Source organism: Acomys minous, assembly GCF_964271855.1.
Source record: "Acomys minous genome assembly, chromosome: 9".
In the NCBI taxonomy this organism is placed as follows: domain Eukaryota; kingdom Metazoa; phylum Chordata; class Mammalia; order Rodentia; family Muridae; genus Acomys; species Acomys minous.
The window spans coordinates 58,609,367-58,635,014 of record NC_140490.1 but is presented as its reverse complement, the minus strand read 5'-3'; positions in this window follow the sequence as shown (position 1 = coordinate 58,635,014).

Here is a 25,648-nt window from a genome sequence, read left to right as displayed (position 1 = left end):
GTCTGTGAGGTGTTCCTAGAATCAACTAGATCCTGAGGACTCTGACCTACTCAACCTACTCAGTAGAGTAATCTTTTGATGAGGCCATCATATCATTGAGACATGCAGCCTCTGGAGGAAGTAGGACACATGAAGAGTATATCTTGCCCTGATTCTTTCCTGTATTCTCTTTTTCTTTTACTGACCAGCAAGATGTGTACTGTTTCACTCCACCATACCTTCCCAGTCACAAGAGACTAACCCTCAGAAACTAGGAGGCAAAATACTTTTCTCCTTTAAGTTGCTTTTTTTTGGATGTTTGGTCATAAACACCCAAAGGTCAGGTCAACACAGTAGTAAAAGGGCAGGAACCTTTGGAGTCTCATTGTGTAAAACCAGATCACATGGATTCTAAAACTATACAAGGCCACAATAAAGAGACATATAGACCAATATCCCCAATGAACATAGATGTAAAATGAAATACAATACAATAAAATGAAAACAAACAAAAATTAAATGTCACATAAAAAAAGTGTACACCATAATCAAGTGGGACTTAGCCCAGGAACACAAATTAATAAATGTAACAGTCTGTGAGCAGAGTGGGGGCTAAAACAGTATTTCAATAAATAAAAATGGTAAAATTCAACATTCTCTCATGAAAACCACTAAAAAAATAGCTATATAAGAAATGTGCCTCAACACAGTAATAGCTACATATGACAAGTAAATAACCTGTAAGATGTTTAGTAGTTAGAAGCTGACATCATTTTTTCTAAGAGTAGGAACAAGGGAAAGCACTCACTATTACCTATCTTACTCAATATAGTGGGAATTCCAGCCAGTATATCGAACTGTAATCTAAGAACAGTAATGCATCTCAAAGGCATAAGACACCCAAAACAGAAAAAAGAGGTGTTCAAATAATCTTTTTACACATGACATGAATTGATATATATAGAAAAACACAAAAAGATCACTAAACATTATAATTGATAGATGAATTTAATAAAGTTGTACAATACAGAATCAACACACACAACTTTGCAGTGTGTTTTTTATACTAAATAACAAACTCACTGAGATATTAAGAAAACAATCCTATTGGCAATGCCTATAAATTTTTCTACTAGTAAATTAACCGAGAAAGTAAATGAATTCTTCAATACAAATGCAAAATAATGAAAGAATTTGAAGAAGACACACACAATAAAACATGAAAAGATGCCCTATGTTCATGGACTGGAAAAATAATATTGTTAAATACACTCAAAGTGCCAACAATAGCCATCTCAGAAGGGTGACAATCTTGTCTTGAATAAAGTACACACACACACACACACACACACACACACACACGCACATGCACACGCACACACACACACACGCATACACATGCACCCACACACACGTATTTTGTTCAAAGATGATAACATATAGTATGTCAGTCAAATAATATCACTAAAGGATGGTGCTGTGTTAATATTAACATTCTTGCACTATTAATGTGTTTTTGTTAAAAATACCAATTATATTCTTTGCAAAAAATTGACAAATACTACTGACACTGGTATGGAACACAGACAACCCTACATGCCACATCAATATTGAGCAAAAATGACACATTTGGAGACGTTACAAAACTTAACTTCAAAACATACTATAAAGTAGTAGAGACAAAAACAGCATGGCATGGCATAAAAAGTAGACATACAAACTAAGGGAACACTATAGAGAATCAGGGAAAGAATTCACCATTATAGACAACTTGTTGTTGACAAAGGCCATAGAGTAGGATCGTGTACTGAAAACAGAAAGCCTCTTCAACAGATGGCCCTAGGAAACTAGACATAATTATACAGAAGAAAGACGTTAAAGAGAATGGAAGAATTAAGTCCTGTTGTGTGTGGTGAAGTGTGTGGAACAGGAGAACATTATGTTAAATGAAAGAAGCCAAACATAGGAGATAAGGCATGACTTCACTTCTGTGTATGTAAGCCAAAACATTGATGGCCATCAACTAGAAAATAGATGTAAGGAGATGTGTGGTAGACAAAGAGTAGTTAAAGCATAGAAAGTATGTTAACTAGGAAGAACAACTTCTAACATTGACTTGGAAGGACAACTTCTAACATTACACATCATTGAGGCCTTAGTTACAGTTGGTAATAATTAAATGATTCTATCATAATCACTAGGAGAGAGAACTTTGAAAGTTCCCCCAAACAAAGAAATGGTGTAACTAATGTGATAGATATGCCTATTAGACTCAACTGATAAGCATACATTGTATGTAGTAGAAAATTATTAGATCAGACCATAAATGTGTGTAGCTATTTTTAAAATAAGATAAAAATGAATCAAAATAAGCAAGACTTGGATTGCTTCTGCTTTAGATCTTGACACATCCCTCTTCTCAAACAATTAAACAAGAGTCAGTAGGCTGAAATAGCAAGATGAAAATGATAATGGCAAAGAAAAACTCCTGGTTAGGAGAGGTGGCTCAGGGATTAAGATCACCTGTTGCTCTTGCAGAGGACTCAGATTCAATTCCGAACACTCACTTAGTAGTTCACAACCGTCTGTAGCTCCAGTTCTAGGGAATCTGAAGCTCTCTTTCAACTGCTATGGGCACCAGGCACAGATGTGTTGTGATGCAAAATAATTTTACACATAAAATCAAAATTTAAATATGTAGTCTCCATACACACACACACACACACACACACACACACACACACACACACACACATATTCTACAGGTTATATATTGTTTATGTGAGAGGGCAAAAAATCTTAATTAATATCCTGCATTGGAAGAGAAATTTAAAATTATAGACTGTACTTCCATTTTCTTACTCTCTTACAATGTCTTTAGATATGAGAAACATAATATATATTGAAGAAACATAAGTCATGCCTCTTGTACCCAATTTGTCTTCATTGAGCTGAGAGTTCAGTTATATAAGCACACATTAAAAGGAAAGAAAGAAAGAAAAACAGGAAATTGCAGCAATCCTAATACACAAAAGCACATGTGGATGTAATCCAAACAACGTATGATGATCCTGAACAGGAAGACTCATAATAGTTAGCATTGGTAAATTGCTTTCTGTTTTACTCACATGTATAATTTAATTTGATACTCACAATAGGTCTGCAAACTATGATGGGATTATTATTTGCTTCACAGATGAAAAATGCAGTGCCAAAACTAAGTAACTCCTTCATGTTTACACAATTAGTCGAGAGAATCAGAGTAGAGGTGAAGCCCATGAAAACTGCCCACATTAAAGACTCCAAAAGGGAGATAGAGGAGATGTGTGGATGTATTATAGAGGGATGTGCTTTGCATAATTGAATGTTTTGTATAAAATTCTAGCCTGGTGAGTTGAATTGCTTCGTATAGTGGCTCTAAATCCAATTTAATTGGAATCTCTGAGGGTGAGACCCAGGCAGTGGTATTTTTTTAAATCTCCCTGGGTGATTCCAATCACCAGCCAGGTTTGGGAGCCACGGGCTTTTGTTGCTTCGTAAGCAAAGAACAGGTATGTGAGTGGCAGAAAAAGAAAAAAAGGCAACCTTGTGGGAGTAAAGAGGAGGTGCAGGTGGAAGAGAGCACTCATTCAGAGCTAAGGGAATGTCTCACTTTAAACTTTATTAAGCCTTTATTCAGGCTTAATGTAGGCTTCACACTTGGTTTCAAAACCTTTAAAGAAACATTTGGAAGAATTTACTGTTCACATGCTCCAGTGGGGGAGTTCTATTTCATTTTAAAATGTTTTTTCTTGAAATGGTTTTAATGTTTGAAATAGAACATTATATTTGTACATGTGTAAAATAGTGATTATATTTATGCATAACTGTGATGGTTAGTGTTGATTGCTAATAAAACTGAAAACCATCTGGGAGATTGGCTCAGGGCATGCCTGTAGGGGATTTTCTTGATTACTAAGTTTACTGATGTGACAAGACCAGCCCATTGTAGGCAGCACCACTTCTGAGTATCTTTTACTGGCATCTTTAACTGAGTAAGTACAGACAGGAGGTGAGCAATTCAGTAGCATGCATGCACCCATTGCTGTCTTCTGACTGTGCAAGTTCCCACTTGCCTTGATATCCCCACCAGTCTGAACTACAACCTCAAATAAAACTAATCTGACTTACATTGCTCTTTTAAGAGTGCTTTTATCACAGCAACAGGAAAATAAACTAAGACAATAACTTTAAGGTAAGTACAAATTAATATTTTTCAGAAATTTGCACTGTTGATTGATTAAGAATTATCCATCTTGGGCTGAGGCTGTAGTTCAGCAGTAAAACACTTGTCAACATGTGAGAGGCCCTATGTTAGATCCACAGAACTTCAATAACAACAACATTAAGAAGAAGAAGAAGAAGAAGAAGAAGAAGAAGAAGAAGAAGAAGAAGAAGAAAAAGAAGAAGAAGAAGAAGAAACTTTCAAAATAATTTTGTAGAAAGTCTCTTGTGTACTGTATGGAAACATCACCTGTCATTAAAAGGCTGATGGCCTATAAGCTGAGACAGGAAATAGGAAGTGGGAGTTCTGGCAGAAAAAGATGAACTCTGGGATAGAGTCAAAGAGAGGGATTCACCCCAGACTCTGAGGAATAAGGATGCACAAAACTCAGAAGAGATGACTTGCCATGTGGCACACATAGAATAGAATAAACGGTACTGTAGGGTAAAATAAATTATGAGCTAGTTAGAAAATGAACCAAAGATTATGGCCTAGGCATTTATTCATAAATAATAAAGTCTCAGAGTCATTATTTCAGGAACTGGGACACAGGTGTAAAAGCATGCTGTTACATAAATTGGCTACTCTAGCTTAAAAATGAGAAACTCAGTAACTTTAGAAAGTCATGAAACACTGCTCATGTACGAAATGAGAGATCAGTGAGTTCAGCATTTTCAAAAACTTACACTAAACTTAGAATAATTTCTCTCTTTTTTGTCAATGTTTCCCAGATACCCAGGGATACTAACATGGGTAAAATATCAGATGAAGAATTCATAAGTTTATTTCTGAAAACTATTAGTGATGTCAAAGAAGATATAAACAAGCAGATGAACAGAGTAAAGAGATCAACTCAGGACTCAGAAAAGAAAGTCATCAACAAGATGGTTGTTGGTTAGAAGAATGTTAGATGGTTAGAAATGTAAGTGAGGAAGTCAGAAGCATGATGAGGAAACTAGCTAGGAAATTGAAATCTAAAAAATAACAGAAATGTTGGAGAATGAAAACAAATGATAAGTGAAAGTCTCAGTGGAAAACACATCATCAACAGGCAAAGCCAAGTGGAATGCCATCAAGGTGAAGAACCTAAAAATCCACGGGGGAGAAGTAGGACCCAGTATAAAAACTAAAAACAAAGAAAATCCACATAATGAAAACACAACAGAAAAGTTTCTCAACCTGGGAAAAGAAATACACATCCAAGCACAAGAGGCATTTAGAATCCCAAACCCTATAAACCAGAGAACAATCTCTATGACACATCATTTTTTAAAAGTGATATTAAATGCTATGGTAGAAAAATGCCAAAAAGCGAGCACATCAAAACAAAATGAGGCCTCTCAACAGAAATATTAAAAGCCAGAATGATATATTTCAACGCCCTAAAGTACATAACTTGCCAATCAATCTTTCTATCTCCGGAAAAATTATTTTTTAAAATCAACAGAGAACCATTTTGAGACATGCACAAACTAAAGCAATTCATGACCATCAACCCTGCACTACAGAAGAGACTTAGAGGAATTTTTTAAGTAAAGGAAGACAAAAGTCAGAATCATGAGAGTATATGAAAGAATAAATCTCATGAAAGGCCTAGACTGACAAAGGAGAAGCAGGAATGAATCCATTATGTAGAACACAGCAAACACCTAATATGAATATAGGAGAAAGAAAGAAACAAACAGTAATCTAACCAAGAGTATAAGAAATCAATAAATGTCTCTCAATAATTACTCTAAATGTGGCCCAGATGATAACTATTGGCAAAGTACTTACTGCACAAGAATGAAGACCCAAATTTGCTACCCTGCATTCACATAGACAGCCAAGTGTGGTGGCACATGATTATAATACCAGTGTTGGAATGGGAAATAGAAGCAGGTGAATCTCTGGGGCTGGATGGCTAACCAGACTAACCTAACTCATAAGGCTCAGGTCACAGTGAGAGACCCTGTCTAAAAAAACTATATACCGGGGATTGATCTCTGGCCTCAGCACACAGTTACACACACATATGCATGCATGTGCATGTGCGCACGTGCGCGCGCGCGCGCGCACACACACACACACACACACACACACACACACACACACACTCACCAATAAGCTTTAAATGTGAATGGCCATAAATCCCCCACCAGAAGAAGCAGATTGACTGACTAGATTTTTTAAAATTATTATTAATTCTTATTTTTTTTATTACTTTATTCTTGTTACATCTCAATGGTTATCCCATCCCTTGTATCCTCCCATTCTTCCCTCCCTCCCATTTTCCCCTTATTCCCCTCCCCTATGACTGTTCCTGAGGGGGATTACCTCCCCCTGTATATGCTCATAGGGTATCAAGTATCTTCTTGGTAACCTGCTGTCCAAGTTCCAACTATCTATTGTCCCTGAAAAACACATCTCACTTGCAAAAACTGATAAGAACTGAGAGTGAAAGTATTGAAGCCAATGTGAATGTGTCTAGCAAATAGAAGCTGAAAACAGGCATAGTTATTCTTATAGCTGCTAAAGTAGATTCCAACCCAAAATTAGTAATAAGAGATTGAGGGCATTACACACTTGTAAGAATAACAATTATAGAAGAATATATAAAGAAACTGTGGTGCATTTACACTATGGAATACTACTCAGCTATTAAAAACAAGGAATTCCCGATATTTGTAGACAAATGGATTGAACTAGAAATGATCATAATGAGTGAGTTAACCCAGAAGCAGAAAGAATCAAATGGTATATACTCACTTATATCTGGACACTAGCCCAAGGGGCATGTCCCAAGAAAGTCTTTGATCACCAGGAAAGTGGAACAGAGGGGAAAGAAGACTTCCTATTGGGACTCTAGGTGAGAGAATCAAGGGAGAATGGAGAAATAGAAGGGTCCAGAGGGTCCTAGAAACCTACAAGAAGAACATTATGACAGGTGGATCTGGGCCCAGGGGTCCTGCTCAAACTATGACACCAACCAAGGACAATACATGCAGTAAACTTCGAACCCCTACCCAGATCTACCCAATGGACAGGACATTCTTCACAGTTGAGTGGAGAGTGGGGTCTGACCCCATATTTGACCACATCCCCTGGATGGGGAGGCCTGGTGGCACTCAGAGGAAGGATAGCAGGCTACCAAGAAGAGACTTGATACCCTGTGAGCATATACAGGGGAGGAGGTCCCCCTCAGTCACAGTCATAGGGGAAGGGAGTAAGGGGGAAATGGGAGGGAGAGAGGAATGGGAGGATACAAGGTATGGGATAACAATTAAGATGTAATATGAATAAATTAATAAAATATATTTTTTAAAAGGATAACAATTATTCAAGATGATAATAACAATTGTAAATATATGTGCATTGAACATTGGAGTTCTTAATTCCATGAAACAAACACTAATGGACATAAAAGGACACAAAACCTGAGTAACTTTGATACCATATTTTATCAATAGGCTGTCCAGACTAAAATCAAGTATGTATAAAACAGAAAAGTGTAGTGGATATAAACATGTTTTTGTTTTGATCCCAAGTGTGGGATGGGGAACAGAGTTGTGAGAGATCAGGTGACGTTTATCCACTAGAAGATGAATCACCTCATGTGGGGGCTTGGTTTTTGCTGCTGAAACACATCTTTGTACAGACTCTGAGAGTATGTATATATGAGGGACCTTTTGGGTCTTGGTATTTTGGTGTTGCTTGTCTTTGAGATGTTCCAAGAGAGAACAGCTTCAGCAAAGGTTTTGAGGCTCCAGGCTTTGGCTGCTGCTCCAGATTCCAGATGCTGCTCTGGACTCAACTGCTGCTCCGGGTTCTGGCTGCTGTTCCCAGTTCCAGCAGCAACTTTGGTGGAATTGCTGCTCTGCTGAAATCCTGAAGACTATGCCAGGGGAATTTCCCCAAGGAACTAAGTATAAAAAATATCTTGTTCTCCTGTTCCCATAAACCTCCTTTCTCTCCTATGTATGGTAGGTGGGTTGCAAAGCAGATATAAGAATTAAAGAACCACAAATAAAGTAGGTTTGGAAAAGTTCGAAGCCTACAGAAAAGATTAAATTACATGCCAAATTTTCTGACAAATTAAAATTTTTCTGAACACATTAAAAAGGCTATATATGCACCATGACCAAGGGGGTTCCTTCCGGAATTGCAAATATGATTTGACTCATACAAATTAATAATGTAATACAGTATACAAATAGACACATGGACAGAAGTTATATGCCATCTCAATGGATGTATAAAAGGCCTTTGACTTAGTTCAATATCATTTTATAATAAAGTCATGAATAAAGAACTCTTTCTAAAGTTGGAGCATCATCTTCAGCCTTCTGGCCCAATATATAGAACAGAGATATTTGTAAAGCAGGAGCTATTGTGGACTTGCTTAGCCTGTCTTGATCGAGTTTGGCTGTAAACTCTGCCTGCATCCAAGCTTGCCCATTTTAGGCAGAATTCTGTCTGTGGCAGATACAAGGACATTTTTGCCTAGGGGCTGTTTTGTCACATTTGAAGCCATCTCCATAAGGAGGTTCTTCAATTGTCTAGGCTGGGTGTTGGCAGGAGTTAATCTGTCTTATCATTAAAGAATCTTTAAAATGATAAAAACATCTTTAAATGTCATATTCTATAGGTCTCTGAGGATTTTGAAACCTTATCTATCTATAGAATTATATCTATGTGTTAAACCTAGGATGTATATTCCTGAATTTGACATGACCACGAGTTGATCAACTAACAATTGACTTGTATTACTTACTTACCCTAAACAGCCTGTAATAGCACTATCAGAGTATTGGAAGTAAACCATGTATTAATTGAGTTGTATGTGTACAATACCTCATATTAGAGTAGAAATATAATGTGTAAAGAATAATATTAAATTTGAATTCTATTCAATGTATCAAATGTATTTTTTATCAATGTACAAAATTCTATATCAATGAATTAAAATTAACCTTATTTGTGAGTAACAATTAAGGCCTTAAGTTGAGGAATAGATTCCATAATCTACTTTTTGTTCTATCATCCCTATATATTTTTATATTTCCCCTTCTTTCTTTTCAACTCCTATCTCCATACCTAAGAAAGAAAGATAAAGGAAAAGAGAGAAATCTTTAAGTCCAACCTCATTTTCTTTCTGAATAATACCAACAATAACTTATAACCAACTCCCAGTGACAATAAACATCTATAGCCCAAGAAAGCAGCCAAAAACCTACCCAACCCTCTTTAAGGGAAATGGGGCATCTTTCTCTTACAGTTTCTTCCAGCTGATTTGGGACAAATAATAACCATTTAGGGGCCCAAGTAAAATTGGGAAAAATGGTTAAACAAAGTAGGAATAGTATATGTGGGACAGTCTGAAATGCTGGACCAATTGGGATCAGGAATCTTCTTTGAAGCTGTCCTTTTCTGATGAAGAACAGCAACCGAAGCACTTGGGGCTGGAACATGAAGGATGCAGGATGTCAGCACCTTGGCATGATGTAGGAATGAATCCTGTCAGGTCTGATCCACCATCAGTGTCTGGTTCTTTAATTCTGAAAACATATAATTTCTCACAAGAATTATACAGTTCTAAAACTATGAATGTATTAGGTGTGCAGGATGCCCAGAACAATTAAGGCTACTTCTCTTCTTTTTGTATGAGCAGAAGAAAGACATCTGTAAATCTTCATTCATGCCATATGAAGAATGGCATCAAATAATAAATCATGGGGATTCTGTAAGCAACAAGCAGCTTTGGCTGTGCATAGACATTCATGTCTCAGATAGTCTCAGAGCTGTTACCATGTGCTGGGATTAGCAATGTAAGTTAACTGCTTGTTCTGCAGTTTGAATTCATGTAAACATAGACTGACTTAAGTTAGCAGTCTCTCTTTTATCCAGGTCTGTTTCATTTTGACTTCTTTCAAAGAGGAAATATAACATTACCAGTAACAATGAACATACAATTATTATCATATTGAAATAAAAACAAGATTATATAGCTCTAAATGTCCTTCTCGAGGCTCTATGGTGCCTGATGTATGCGCCAGGCTGCTACCTGTTTCCTGAGAGAATGTATCTTATTTTAGAGACATGCTAGTTACCCTGAGCAAAAGAAAAGGCATTAAGTTTTAAATAAACTTTATATAAACTCCCCTTTTATTTTAGAGTTTATGCATACCTGGGCATCTTGCACCTGGGTACCTAGGTTCCTCATTGTGGGGTGTTTTTGTCTCATCCCTTCTCTCCATAGGGGATGAATGCCTTCCGTTTTTAGTTTTAAATGTCCTTCTAGAGGCTCTATGGCACATGATGTATAGGCCAGGCTGCTACCTAATTCCTGAGAGAATATATCTGGTTTTAGAGACAGGCCGGTTGCCCTGAGCAAAAGAAAAGACATTAAGCTTACCCTAGGCATATTGTACCTGGGCTTTTATTTTTGTTGTGGGTGTTTCTGTCTCATCTCTTCTTTCTGTAGGGGATGGATGCTTCCACTTTTTAAGCATATGCAAATTGCAGCCTTTGAGTTTTTAGGACCTAACTAGGCTGATGTGTACTTTGTCACCTGTAAGTCCTCTGTGTCTTTTTGCATCTGGTGTGACTGCCTCGAGTCCCTGGTGGAAGTAGTTCACATTTAGAAGGATAAGGCAGATTCCAGAGCAGTGACACTTGGACTCAGCATACAAAGGCTTTTTGATGTGGGAGGCATGCAACTTGCATGTTTGTTTCTCCATCCAACATTGATCCTTACCTTGACTAACAGAACATATCTTTTAGGCCAATACCCTTTGGCACCAGTTCTCCCATTGAAGCTCCACTTTTAAGGAGATTGGCTGGCCTTTTTCAGAGCAGTGACATCATTTTCCTTACATAAACCTAAGATTGATGTATATCCATCTTTTAGATCACTAAGGACATAATCCATTGTTAAGAAAAAGGAACATACATAGTAAATTTAAGGAAAAAATTGTCAGGTTAAATCCTAGGCTGTCTGGGCAAGTAACTTATCTTATCAGCAGGGAGTCATGCCCTGTGGAGACCAGGTAGGTCTACAATTCAAGAGTTTTGCCTGTCTTTGTCTCCATTGTGTTGGGATTAAGGGCTTGTGCCACCACCACCCTGCTTAAATATTTCATCTTAAATCCAGTCAAAATCTTTAGAAATCTCAAGCAAACTTCAAGCAAGGAAACAAGAAAATTCTAAGTCCTGTGTCAGTTGTGCCAATTTAGGATTCAAAAAGTGATGCCCTGTCTGTCATTCCTTGGAATTTAATTGTTGTTCAGTTGTATCAGTGGACCCTTCCCAGAAAGAGCGGACAAGCACCCTGTACCTAGAGAGCCTTGAGCTCCAGCTGCTTGTCTTCTTAATTTCTCTCTTCTTGTGTGTGTGCAAGATCTCTAAGGGGTCTTCCTCTGTCATATCTGATTTGTATCAGTTTTGACTGAACCCAAAATTTCTCCTTTTCTGTATGAACATATGCAAAACGTCTATCCCAGCACAACACATTTCCTCTTCTCCAATCTGAGGTTAGGATGTATTTGAAGTAGACAGGCTGATCTAATTCAACAGAGTGTTCTATAACCTAGTGTCTCTCAGCAGCCATTTTTTTTTTGTTCATTAGCATTCAAGAAATCCAAAGTCAATAAGACATTATGTAATCTATCTCTGGGGGGTGGGTGTTTGATACCCCTCTTTGTTTGATAAACATGTCTTTTAAAGTATGATTGGATCTTTCAATGATTGCTTGTCCTGTAGGATTATGTGGTATACCTGTAACATATTTTATGTCATAATATGCAAAAATGTTTCATTTTATCAGAGACATGATAGGGTACTGTTAGTCTTAATTTGTTTAGGTATACACATAATTCCTATAATTTCCAATAAATGTGTAATAACAGAATCAGCCTTTTCAGAAATTAAAGCCATTGCCCATTGATATCCTGAGTATGAGTCTATAGTATGGTGCACATATTTCAGTTTATCAAACTCGATAAAAATGAAATACATCCATTTGCCAAATTTCATTTCTTTGAGTACCTTTAAGGTTACTTCCTGCAGGTAATAGAGTTTGATTATATAAGGAAAAAGTAGGACATTTTCTTACACTTTCCTTGGCTTGTTGCCAAGTGATAGAAAATTCCTTCTTCAGGCCTTTGCTATTAACATGGTGGTTTTTTAAAAATGAAACTCTGAAGCTTCTAACATACTACCTATCAATAGCTGATCAATTTTATCATTACCTTGGGCTAGAGGGCCTGGGAGACCCACATGTGATCTTATATGTGTTATATATAATGAATGGTTTCTATTTCTGATCCCTTGCTCTCATTGAATAGTGAAGTTAAGTCAGAATCATCCTGAATTAGGTCAGCAATTTCTATATGCAAAACAATTCTTTCAGCATCTTGAGAGTCAGTTACTATATTAAGAAATTCTTGAAACTTTGATAGCACCAGTAGAATTGCATATAAATCTGATTTTTTAACTGATTCATAAGGACTCTCAACAACCTTACTTATATTTTCTGACTTATAACCTGCCCTTTTTTATTTATTGGCATCAGTGTAAAATGTATGAGTACTAGAAATTGGAATCCTCTTTACTATATGAGGAAGAATCTAATTTGTTCTTTTTATGAATTGAAGTCGCTTGCTTCTGGAGTATCTGTTGTTAATTTCTCCTTCTCCCCCCCCCCCAAAAAATCACTGAAACCCCTCTGCCAGTGTTGACTATCTTCCCATAATGAGGCAATCTCAGCATTAGTAAAAGGTACCATAATCTCAGCTGGATCTATTCCAACTAATTGGCAAAGTCTCATTTTTCCTTTTATGATCAATTCAGAAACCTTTTCTACTTATGTTTTTAATTTGTTACTTTCTTTGTGTGGTAAAAATATCCATTCTAAGACACAATCTTCCCTTTGCATAGGAATTCCAGTGGGAGATTGAGTAGAAGGCAAGATAGTCAAAATGCAGGACTTCCTTGGATCAAGGCAGTCTATATATGAATCATTCAGTTTCCTTTCAGAGCCAATTCCTTTTCAGCTTCAGATGATAGTTTTCTTGGACTGTTTATGTCCTTATCACCTTGTCAGGTTTGAAATAAATACTTAGTTCTTGGGTCATCAAACCAACTGTAGGCTACAGCCAGTTAATATCTCCCAGCAATTTTTGAAAATTATTAAGAGTCCTTAATTGGTCTCTCCTGATTTGTACTTTCTGTAGTCTAACTTTCTGTAGGCCTATTTTGTATCCTAGATAATTAACAGAATCTCCTTTTCGTATTTTTCTTGGGAGCAATTTGTAATCCCAAATAAGGCAAAGTTCTATTTGTTTCATCAAAAATCTTTTCTAATATAGTCATATCTGAATCAGCCAATAAGATATCATTTGTATAATGGTAAATTATGGATTGAAGAAATTTTTTACAACAATGGCTGTTGCACAAAATATTGACACATGGTAGGACTGTTTAACATTCTTTGTGGTAAAACTTTCAAATAATATCTCTTTATTGGACAGCTTCTGTTAAAAGTAGATACTGAGAAAGCAAACTTCTCTCTATCATGTTCATGTAAAAGAATTGTGAAAAAGCAATTCTTTAGATGAATCACTATAATAAACCATTCCTTAGGTAACAATGAAGGCAATGGGATTCCATATTGTAAAGTTCCCACTGGCTGAATAATTTTATTAATTGCTCTGATATCTGTTAACATCCTATATTTGCCAGATTTCTTTTTGATGACAAATACAGGAGAATTCCAAGGGCTGTTGGACTCTTTGATATGTTGAGCCTCCAGATGTTCTTGGATTAGCTATTCTAGTGCTTGTAATTTTTGTTTAGTCTTAGACCATTGTTCAATACAAATAGGTTGGCCAGCCAACCACTTTAACAGTAAGGCTGTAGGTGTTTTATCAGCAGTGGTTCCCCAATGTAAAGTAGAAGAGTTGGCCCCTGCTTTATCTTTTTTATGAACAGCCTGGACAATCTCTAGCTGTCATTGATAACCAACCCTTTTTAATAATCTCAATGTTTTATCAGGAGTATCACTTGTGTTCTGGCTTGTCTCTGAAATTGAAGGGATGTTAATCTGGGTTTTCCATCGTTATAACAGATCTCTTCCCCAAAAATTTATGGCTATATCAGCCACATATGCTCTTAATTTTCCTATTTGACCTTCTGGCCATGTACATCTAAGCCATATGACACTTTGTTTTATTTGAGACATTGTTCTAATCCCTAGGAACCATGTAGACACCTTTAGAAGTGGCCGAACTGGATGCCAAGAATCTTGAGAAATTATTGTTATATCTGCCTCAGTCTCCAGCAACCCCCTATCTCAATGCCATCTAATTGTAATTTTAACTTTAGCCTCTATAATTTATACTAGTTTGCCAAAATATTAATTTTTAGTATCTTCAGCACCTTTTATTTTATCCTTAGGAGCTTCTTTATCTCCATTAAATGGGTTTTCTAAGTCTTCAATTGTCCTATTTGTCTTATCAGACCTTGAATTTTCTTGTTGTACTTTAGAGTAATCCTCTTTTGCTGAACAGGAAATACATGGCTCATGTTGTTTTTTGTTGGGCCTTAAGCATATCCCCTTTGTCAGTTTTCCGAAATTAAGGAATTGCCTTGGATATCTTTGAATGACCTACATTCATGAGCCATATGACCATTCTTTCCATACCTTTTACATTTTATAGAAAACCTTTTCTCTAAATTATTACCATTATAAAATAATTTATCTTTAGGAACAGTTTGTTCACCATCCTTTAGGGAATGATTTAAATTTTCACAGCCACAGCAGTAAATATTTTGTGTGTTGATGTTTCCTGTAGTTATTTGTCCAACTATAACTGAATCATGAGCATTTATTTCTATGTCTGCAGTAGTTATAATCCATTCATGAAGAGGTGCAGATATTGCCCTCAGGGGTCTAATAGCCCTTTTGCATTCAGCATTAGCATTTTCAAAAGCTAGAGATGAAAGTAGAATTTCTCTAGCATTTGGGTCTGTTATTGTTCTAGTCAGAGTTTTAGTTATTCTCTGTAAAATATCAGTGAAAGACTCACTTGAACCTTGGGTTATTTTTGTGAATGATTCTGTTTGTCCCTGTTGTTCTACCTTGTCCCAAACATTCATGGCTGTTGTTCAGCATTGTTCTAAGACAGCATAGTCAAGGGTAGTTTGTACTCTTGATTCAGAATATGAACCTTTGCCTGGTAACTGATCCTTGACAATATCCATGCCTCTAGTCCTATTTCATTACTCCATACATGGGGCCTTACCTTTTCACCATGCCAGCCATTGCAATTGGGGACCCAACTCTAGAATGGCAGTCATAAAATCTCTCCAGTCTTTTGGAATTACACAATTTTGTGTGGCGTAGTTATTAAGTATCTGTTTGACATATGGTGAGTGTAAGCCATAGCTGCTTATTGTCTCCTTAAACCCTTTTAAATCTTGTGCATCTATAGGCTGCCAATAAAAAACCTGATAACCTTATGAATTTTCCTTATCTCATGGTAGTTACCTTATCAAAGCTGGGAAAATCTGGTTGTTGTTTTTTTTAACATATATTGACCACCCTGTAGTCTTGTTACAAAGTGGTGTTACATGTTCTGGCCCTTTTTCTTCTGGTTCTGTCTTAGTATCATTATTCTTAGTTATAAGCCTTTCTAACCTCTCTTCTAAAGTTTGTTTCAAATTTTCATATTTTTCATTTTGCTTTGTCTCTGATACTCTAGCATTTTCCTCAATCCAATACATAAAATTTAAAATTTTTTCTCTAAAGCTTTTTCCTTTGAAGAAATATAGAAAGCAAGAATGATTATTGAAGTGAAAATAGTATACATAATCAGTAACATGATCTCTCTTTCTCTCTCTCTCTCTCTCTCTCTCTCTCTCTCTCTCTCTCTCTCTCTCTCTCCTATTTGTATCTTGGCATCAGTTAAAAGAGCATTTAACAAACTCCAAAAATTCTGCATTATTGTATCTTTCATCTTTATAGGCCTTTTTAGAAAACCTATCAACCTTAAAACAATTTGTACCTGTCTATGAAATTTTAAATCCAATTCTCCTTTTATAATGAAATAACAGAAAATTTACTTTTCTGGAGCTTTGTTGTCACTGTGGCTCTGTGAGAGCTAAGCAGCAGTGGAGGCATGTGAGGAAAGCTAGTGGCATGTGTTTCAAACTGTGCAGGGTTTTCAGAAAGAACCACCCTTGCTAAGGACTCGGTCTTTCCAATAACTAAAGTTTTTGGAAATGGTTTATTTCCCAGGCAAGTTTGAAAGGACCAATTAGAAGCAGTCAGCTCTACTTTGCTAAGTCTTCTACACTTGTCTACAGCTTGCTGGCAGTAGGTTCTAAGCTTGGGTTATCTCTTTAGGAGCTTATTCCCTCTGCCAAATTAAGATAAATTATCATTTTCAAGAGTGTGGATACATGAAATTTCATTGGAATCAATATGTTGATGTACCTTTTTTTTTTCTTCTTACATTAGTAAACACAGTAAATTATTACAGCAGTAGTTTTCCAAAGGACAGACACATAGACTGTGGTTTATTTTTAAGCTGCAAGCACTATGCTGGGCAGAATCTGAGCTACTTTAATCCTACTATCCTTAAAAGCCAATATTTTGCCAGACTGATGACTCTCTGGGTAGATTCTCTTCCCTCACCCTCCTTTTTCTGCCACCTGCTCCTCCATCCTCCTCATGTTTCCCCTAGACACTCCTCCCTTCCTCTTCCTGTCCTTCTGCCCAGCTTATTGGCCAAACAGCTCAATATTGACAACTGCTATAATCACTCAAGGCATTCCTTCATACAAGACAAAATGGAAAGAAAGACAATTCTTTCCAATTGTATTAAATGTTTTGCTTGAATTCTTACCTAGAGCAATAAGAAAAACAAAAGAAATACAAATAGAAAAAGGAAAATGTCAAATTACCCTTACATTAGACTATCTGACTCCAATACATAAAGGATTTCACAGAAAATCCTTAGACCTTGCTAAACAATTTCATTCAAATATTAAACAGGCTCAAGATGTGGACTCTCAGGGCTAGTTCCTGCCATCTGCCACCACACTTGGCCATCATGGGCTCTAATTCTATGAAACAACAAGCCCAAAATACACTCTTTCTTCTATAAGTTCTCTTGGTGATGGGGTCTTATCACAGCAATCAAAAAGTAACTAAGACAGGATATATAACCAACATACAAAAATCAGTAGCCTCTATGTCAACAATGGACTTTTGGAGGGGAAAATCCCATACCCAATAACATTCAAAAGCATTTCAGAACTTCAAGCACAGTGGTACACGTTTGTAGTCCTACCATTCAGGGAGGCAGAGGCAGGGGGATTTCTGTGAGTTTGAGGCCAGCCTGGATTAGAGAGAGTTCAGGACAGCCAAGAATACACAGAAAAACCCTTTCTCAAAAAAATAGGTATGTACATGTGTGTACATAGATGTATGCTTACATATATGTGTATTATATATCAAAATAAACATAAGGGTGTAAAAGACTTCTTCAATGAAAACATTAAAGCATCAAAAAAGAAATCTGAAGAAGGGAGAAGATTGAATGACTCCCATGCTCATTGATTGGCAGAATTAATATTGTAAGACTGGCTATATTACCAATAAAGCAGTCTACAGGCTCACACAATCCCCATCAAAAGTCAGTGATATTGTTCACAGAACTAGGGAAAAAATATTAAAATTCACATGAAAGCACAGAATCTCCAAATAACCAAAACAACCCTAGGCAAAAAGAGAAAAGATGGGAGAAAAGATGGGAGGGAGGGGGCTACAACTAGGATGTAAAGTGAATAAATTTTTTAAAATAAATTTTAAATTTTAAAAAGATGAATTCAGCAAATATGAGGAAGGGAGGATGAATGTTTATCTAATCTTCCAGTAACAAGAACTCTAGATTTGTCTTTATGAACCTTAAAACAATTTATGAAGGGATAGAGTTTAATTGTAAGTAACTTAACCAAGCACACCAAAACCCAAGCTACTTAAATGAAATCAGCAAAATCCACACGCTCAACAACTGTGACTAGCTTCTAATTAAAAATTATTACATTGGTGAAGAAGTGGTGCATGAAACCCATAATCATCATGGGGGAAAATCAGTCAAACCTGAATCAGAATTTTTATCAACCATGGAATTCACAAAGACTTCAAAACAGCTGCTATAAATATGGCTAAATACTACTAAGAAACATCAACATACTGTGTGGAGAGATGGGAGATTTTTTAAAACACATATATTTACTTATTTTACTGCTCATGAATAAAACAAACTACATACAGCAGGGAGAACCATGAGATGATCATGAGTTATATAAATGTTACATTCATAATAATTTGGCTATTTGTATTTGTCAAACTTTAAATAAACATCTTTTTTATTTTGTTGGATCTAAATTTCTGAATGAAATACAATATCTACCATATCTCATTTCTATAAACTTAATTCCTTTATCTTGACCTAAAAATATCTTATCCCCTAACCAACTAAACTTGATTGTAAAAACTAAACTATCTGGTCTTCAATCTCTCTCAGGCTTGAGAAGGAATAAAACTTAAATGCCTGAGTGAACCAGTAGTGCAGGTTAGCAGCTTCCAAAATGAAAAAATGACTGAGTTTACTGCCTGAACAGTCACCCAACACTCTCTATTACATTGGAGCCTTATCTTCGGCCTTCTAGCCCAATATCTCTGCCAGACTTATTCATAAGGCAGGAACTATTGAGTACTTGCTTACCCTATCTTGCCAGAGTTTGGCCATCAACTTTGCCTGCATCTAAGCTTGCCCATTTTTAGACAGAATTCTGTCTGTGGCAGAAACAAGGACATTTTGCCCAGTGGCTTGTTTGCCACATTTGAAGCCAACTCCATAAGAAGGTTCTTTGATGCTCATCATCTTCTTTGAGGTCGGCTGGGTGTTGTCAGGAGTTAACTTGTCTTGCTGTTAAAGAATCTTTAGAATAATAAAAACATCTTTAAATGCTATATTCTGTAGGTCTTTGAGGCTTTTGGAAACATTATTTAACTGTTTTATCTTATATATCTATAGAATCATATTTATATGTTAGACTTAGAGGGAATGGGATGTCGTTCTCGTAAGATTTCTTCAGGATGAATTAGGAACCCTCCAAAAAATTGGAGAAAATGGTTAAGCAATCCAAGGATTGCATTTGTGGTCCAGTTTTTAAATGTTGGGAGATTCCAGACTTAATAGTAGTCCTGTGTAGGACAGATTGAAATGCTGGACCAATTGGAATCAGAAGCTTTCTACAACACTGTCCGGGAAGCTGTTCAGTTCTGATTGGTAAAAGCAACAGAGGCACCTGTGGCTGGAGCAAGGAAGATTCAGGATGTCAGTGTCCAGCATGCTGAGAGTAATGAATCCTGTCAGGTGTAGTTCAATGTCATTGCCCTATTCTTTTGTTCTGAAAGCATCATTTCTCACAAGCATTATACAGTTCTAACATGATAATTGTATGAGGTGTGCAGGATGTACAGCGCAATTAAGATTGATGATCTGCTCATTGTAGGAGCAAAAGTAAGACATCTTCAAATCTTCCCTCATGCCTTACTAAGAATGGCTTCTAGTAATAAGTCACAGAGAATCTGTGGCCAATGTGAGGCCTCTCTATCCATTTACATTCCTGTCTCTGTCAGTCTCAGAGCTATTCCCGTGTAGTGGGATTAGCAATATAAGTTACCTACTTCTTCTAAGGTTTTAATTATTTACATCCCAATTGCCAATCCCTGGAGGGGGTGGGATTGGGAGTTTTTTTTAAAGGCTTAATGAAATTATATAAATCTGAAAAATACAAATCTGAATTAGAACAGCAAAGATAGTAGATGGTTTGATGGCACATTGGATAGTATGAAAACAAAATAAAACAGTGAACTTAAAGACATAGCAATAGGAATTATCCACCATAAAGTATGTAGAAGAATAAAGAGCAAATACAAAAATCAAGCAGTGTTTCAATTCTATGTATATGGGTGTTGTGACGCCATCTATGCATGTGTACTGTGCATGTGATTGCCTATTTCCCTCAGAAGCCAGAAGAGTCTGGAGCCATGGAACAGGTGTTATGGGTCACGTGTGGGTGCTGGGACCATCTGAAAGAGCAGCAACTGTTCTTAACTACTGAGCCTTCTCCATGCCCATAAATTTAACAGTCTTGGAGATGTAGCCGAATCCTTGAAAGGAGAGAAAAAGTATTTGATGATGAAATGACTGAACTCTTTCAAATATGGTGAAAACTCTGAGCCCACAAGCCTAAAATACTCAATAAAGTCCAAGCAAGCACCGGCCTCGAAGTTTTAGCACTGACTTGTTCTCACTGTCAGATTCAATGCACAAGCCGAGCCTGCAGGTACCAGGCTGTGTCTGCTCCACCCAACCAGCAGACGTCATAGAAACCACAGACCCAGCTGGGCTCATGGTCTGAAAGGCTACACTGAAAGCCAATGGCAACTTCACAACAAGGAAATCTGAAGTTGAAAGGTGATTCAGTGTATATGCCAGCCTGTGGTCGAGTCTATGGGGGATTACCTTGACTGTCTTAATGAATGTGGGAACACCCCACCTAACGTTGGGTGACACCATGCCTGGGTTTCTGGCACTAGATTGTGTAAGAATGGATAAAGTGAGCTGAGTAGCAAGTCTGTACACATTCATATATTTCTGTTCTTGACTGTACCTTGACTGCCCTTATGTGGTAGACTGTAAGCCCGAAGTTGCCAGCTAAAATAAGCCCTTTCTCCCTTTAGTTGTTTCATCACAGCAACAGAAATGAAAATATAAGATTTATGTTTGTGTGTGCATGCATGTTCACATGTTTGTAGGTGTGTGTGTGTGTGTGTGTGTGTGTGTGTGTGTGTGTGTGTGTGTGAGTGTGTGTGTGTACATGTCTGCTCAGGTATGTGAAGAACAACCTCATTCCTAAGCATCACCCACATTTTCCCATACAAAGTGTCTTGCTCGTCTGAAGCTCACAAGTAAGCTAGTCTAGCTGGCCAGTAAGTTTCATCTTGTCTCTGCTTCTCCAAGCACTGGGATTATAAGTGTGCACCATCATTCCAGGCTTTTTAAGACTTTTAATTGAAGTTTAACATACATATACACAAAGTAATTCAACTCTCCCCAGTGTATATCAGTCTATAGTATGAATAATCACTATACAATGTATTTTAATGAAAATAATGTTTGAATACAATATATTCTGATCATCCTTTCCCTCCCCAGATCTTACCCACTCCTCCAATTTCATACCTTGTCTCTCTCCTTAGAACCCACACATGAAACTAATACACAAACAAAACCTATCCAAAAAAAAACCCTACAAAATCCAAAACCATAACATACAAACAAAAGAGCAGTTATATATTTGGCTTTAATCCTCATATTTGTAAAGCAAGTGCTTTACCAACTGATCTATTTCCCCAGTTTACGTTTTTGAAGATCAATTTGGGGAAGTTATCACAAAACTAGGGTTGTAGTCACTAGTGTTGTGAACTTCTCCCTGAGGAGACATGAGCAAAAGTCTAAACATCCTACATAGTAGTGCCAGTGACAGACCAAAGTACTGACTCCACCTGTCTGGCTTGGTGAACCAATGAATGTAAAGGGTTTGCTTACCAAAGCCTGGGTAAGAGGTTACATACTAGGACATAGGTGACCCCAAAACAGATGCTTCACTGAAGGAAGCCTCAACCCAGCATGATGATGACTTGTCCATAGCTGCCCATATGAATGGACACTACCGCCAAACTCCAGCACATCAGTTCATAATCTGCGGGTTGCAACCCCACAAGGGGTTACATATCACATACCAGGCATATCAGATTCATATGTTATAATTCATGACTAGCAAAATTAGAGTTATGAAGTAGCAACAAAATCATTTTATGGTTTCCCATCATGAGGAGCTGTATTAAATGGTCACAGAGTTAAGACGGTTGAGGACCACTGCTCTAGCATCTCCCAGGACCATGTGAAGCAGGGACAGAATCATGAAGAGCCTGAAAGAAGTGAGCAGCTGAGCCTCAGGCAAAGGTCTAGTGACCTTCCGTGTTCTTTTTCAGTGTAAGAATTCAGCACACTCCATCCTGAGAGTACTCACAGAAGTTCCAGCTAATGTGGTAATGGCTGTTCTGCCTGGAGAACAAAAGATTTTAAAAATTAGTTTTCTTTACTTGTGAAATTTTGTCTCTCTTTAAAAAAAGATTATTTTCTCTCACAAAATTGGTAAGAAATAGCTTTAGCCACATTTTTCACTTAACAATATGCTATATATTTTTCAATGTGATTTATTCACATTTACTCAAAAACTCAAAATAATAGAGTAATAACTGGCTTTCCCCTTTCTACGTATTATAATGATGAGCCTCTCTGTCTTAACCTGGCTTTGAAAAGAATTCCTCAATTTCTCACTTTTAATTAAAGTTGCCAATTTGAGATATGTAAACTCTATCCTCTTATTTGTCTTATTTTTCTCTTTGAGTCTTCCAGGAGTTTCATTTACTTACATATTCATTATTTATTTTTAAGTAATGAATGACTATGGAATTGCAACCAAGATCTCCTTGGCCTCAAGGCTGCAGTTGGATGAGGAAGGGGCCTTGAGGTGGGATGGTCAACAGAAGGGGCTGTTAATAGGTCTAGATCAGAGGAACAGGGATAACACACCAGAGCGAGAGCAAAGAAAAGCATGGTGGCTGTCAAGGAAGGACAAGAGAGTAGGAAAAGTTCGAGACAGCTCTTATTCTTTGATCTTGGCCTTTCCTGGGGCCAATCCCAGGGAAAGTGGAGAAGGAATGAGTTTGATGGACAAAATAACACGGCCGATGACCAACCGTTGAGTTTCAGATGGTTGAGACATTTCTTATGGACGTATCCAACCAGCAGATAACAAGCAAGGCTTCAAGAACAAGAGAGAAAAAAGTTAGGCTTACAAACTTACCTGCATAGCAGTTCATCAGGGTGGCAGGAGGCATGAGATGGGCAAGAGGAAGCCTGTGGGCTAAGAAGCTCCTTGTAAGGAAGGCGGGACTTTGCAAAGCCCTTGTGGCCCTTTAGTGGGCTCTTTTCTGAATGCTTCGGTGGTGTTTAACCAGACTTAGGAACAGGAAAATTGGCACGGTTTGAGGTTAGGGAGAGGAAGAAGAGGAAGAGGAGGAGGAGGAGGAGGAGGAGGAGAGAGAGAGAGAGAGAGAGAGAGAGAGAGAGAGAGAGAGAGAGAGAGAGAGAGAGAGAGAGAGAGAGAAACACTGTAAAGTGGATGGTGAGGTCTGATGATGCTGACTGGGATGTGAGAATTACAGAAAGAACAACTGTGGTTGAAGGGGTGTAGGAAGTAGAATAGGAACGAGACAGAAACTTTCAGATTGTAGAAGGCCATATATCAGATTGGGTATCTGAGTTATCAGTTCAGCCCATTACAGATCCACTTTCCCCAGGTCTCCAGTGTGTTCTCTATGGCCAGTGCTTCAAAATGGAGTTTCTTACCTTAAAGGAACCTTGCCACATGGGTGTTGTGACAGATGGCAAAAGGGGATCCTGGGGTCTGAATGAGTCCCTCAAAGCTCAGGTATAAAATGTTTGGTTCCTACTGCAGTAGGTGTTGGGAGGTGGAGACTAACAAGAGGAGATTACATCATGAGGTCTGTGCCATTAGCACAAGAGAGTGTTTGTTAGGAAAAGCTAGTCCAGTTCTTTCTTCCTTGCTCTCTTGAGCTCTCTTGTTCTTCCACCTTCTACCACAGGATGACACAACACAAATGGCCTAACTAGAGGTGAACACCTTTGGTATTACATTTCTCAGCCTCCAACGCTGTAAGAAATTAATTCATCTTCTCGATAAATTGCCCAGTGTACGATATTCTGTTACAGTCTTGTGAAATGCAAGGACAGAGACTCAGACCCAGCTCTTTTCTACATTTTAATGCCCTTTTCTGCTCAGCCCTCCATCTCTACCATTTTGCTCAATGTATGTAAATTTACTGGCATCCCTCAGCTGCATTTGGATTTCTTTATTGAAAATAGATTTTTTTCATACAATATTTTCTGATTACAGTTTTCCCTCCTTAGCTCCTCCAGTCACCCCAAAACTCTCTCTCTTCCCATTTGGAACCACACCCTTTCTGTCTTTCTTTAGAAAACAAGCATTTGGCTTATAAACAATGTCCTGGATAAGATTTACAGGCAATGCTTCATTGTGTTAAGATGGGGATCATAGACACAGTTCTTTCTGATTCCCAACAGTGATCTCTAGCTTGGTTTCCTGAGAAATCTCTCTCTTACTGGGAGACTTTATCTTTGTTTTCTCTGCAGTCGTCCCTCAAAAGTATGTCTTGTTTTGCATACAGTGCATCTTTTTATAGCATTATGAGGCATCTACATCTTCTAAGGCGGACCTTCCCTGACAAGGAAATCTTGGTCACCTGTGCACTGAAAGATGTAAGCACACATAATAGAAACTCCAAGGTTAAAAAAAAAAGAAGAAAAAGAAAAGAAACTCCAAGGTGATTATCGTCGTTGAGGAAGAATGTTCCCAGAGTAATAAATTCCCAACTGGGAGCTTCCTCTGGGTCCAAATTAAAGAGCCATAAAACTACCCTCCGGGGTTCCCCAGTCCAGACACAGTAGCTTCAACAATGGGTGGCAGAAGTAGGGGCCATAAGGCTACATGTGTCTGGACATGCAGGCCCAGAGCAGAGAGGGAGCAGTCCTACTCCTGCTGGTCTCAAGATGAGCTTTTTGGGGTTTGGACATGCCTCGACAACACTCTTGCCCCAGGCCAGCTCCCCTGGTAACACAACTCCCCGGCCTCAGAACAATAAACCTCTTTTTCCTCCTCTAATAAGTGGGCCATTCCAATTAAATGCATAATATAAGAAGTACATAAACCAATAATGGTCATTTATTATAATTTTAAGTACAATATGCTGGATATCACACTATGCACTGTGCTTTTATGAAACCGATAGTGTAGTAGGCTGGTTTACACCAGCATCACTCCACACTGTGCTTTGTTATTACCAAGGTTACAAGGTCACTAAGCAACAGGAATGTCTCAGCTTCATTATACTCTCCTGATGCTGCTGTGGCATGTGCAGCTTATTGATAGCTGAAATATCATTTCATAGCATGACTGTTTGATCCAACACATGCTAAGTTCCTTCCTTGTGCAAGGCACAGTAGCAATGATTTAAAATCAGTGCATCTTTTGCTGTCCCCCCCCCAAACCCTCAGTCACTTGATGATGGTTTTCCTGTTCATGAAGGGCCCCTCTGTCAGTATCTTACCCTGAGAAATGTGTGCACCAAACTTCAGACCGGAAGCTATGACATTTAATGAGATGTTGGTCCATGAA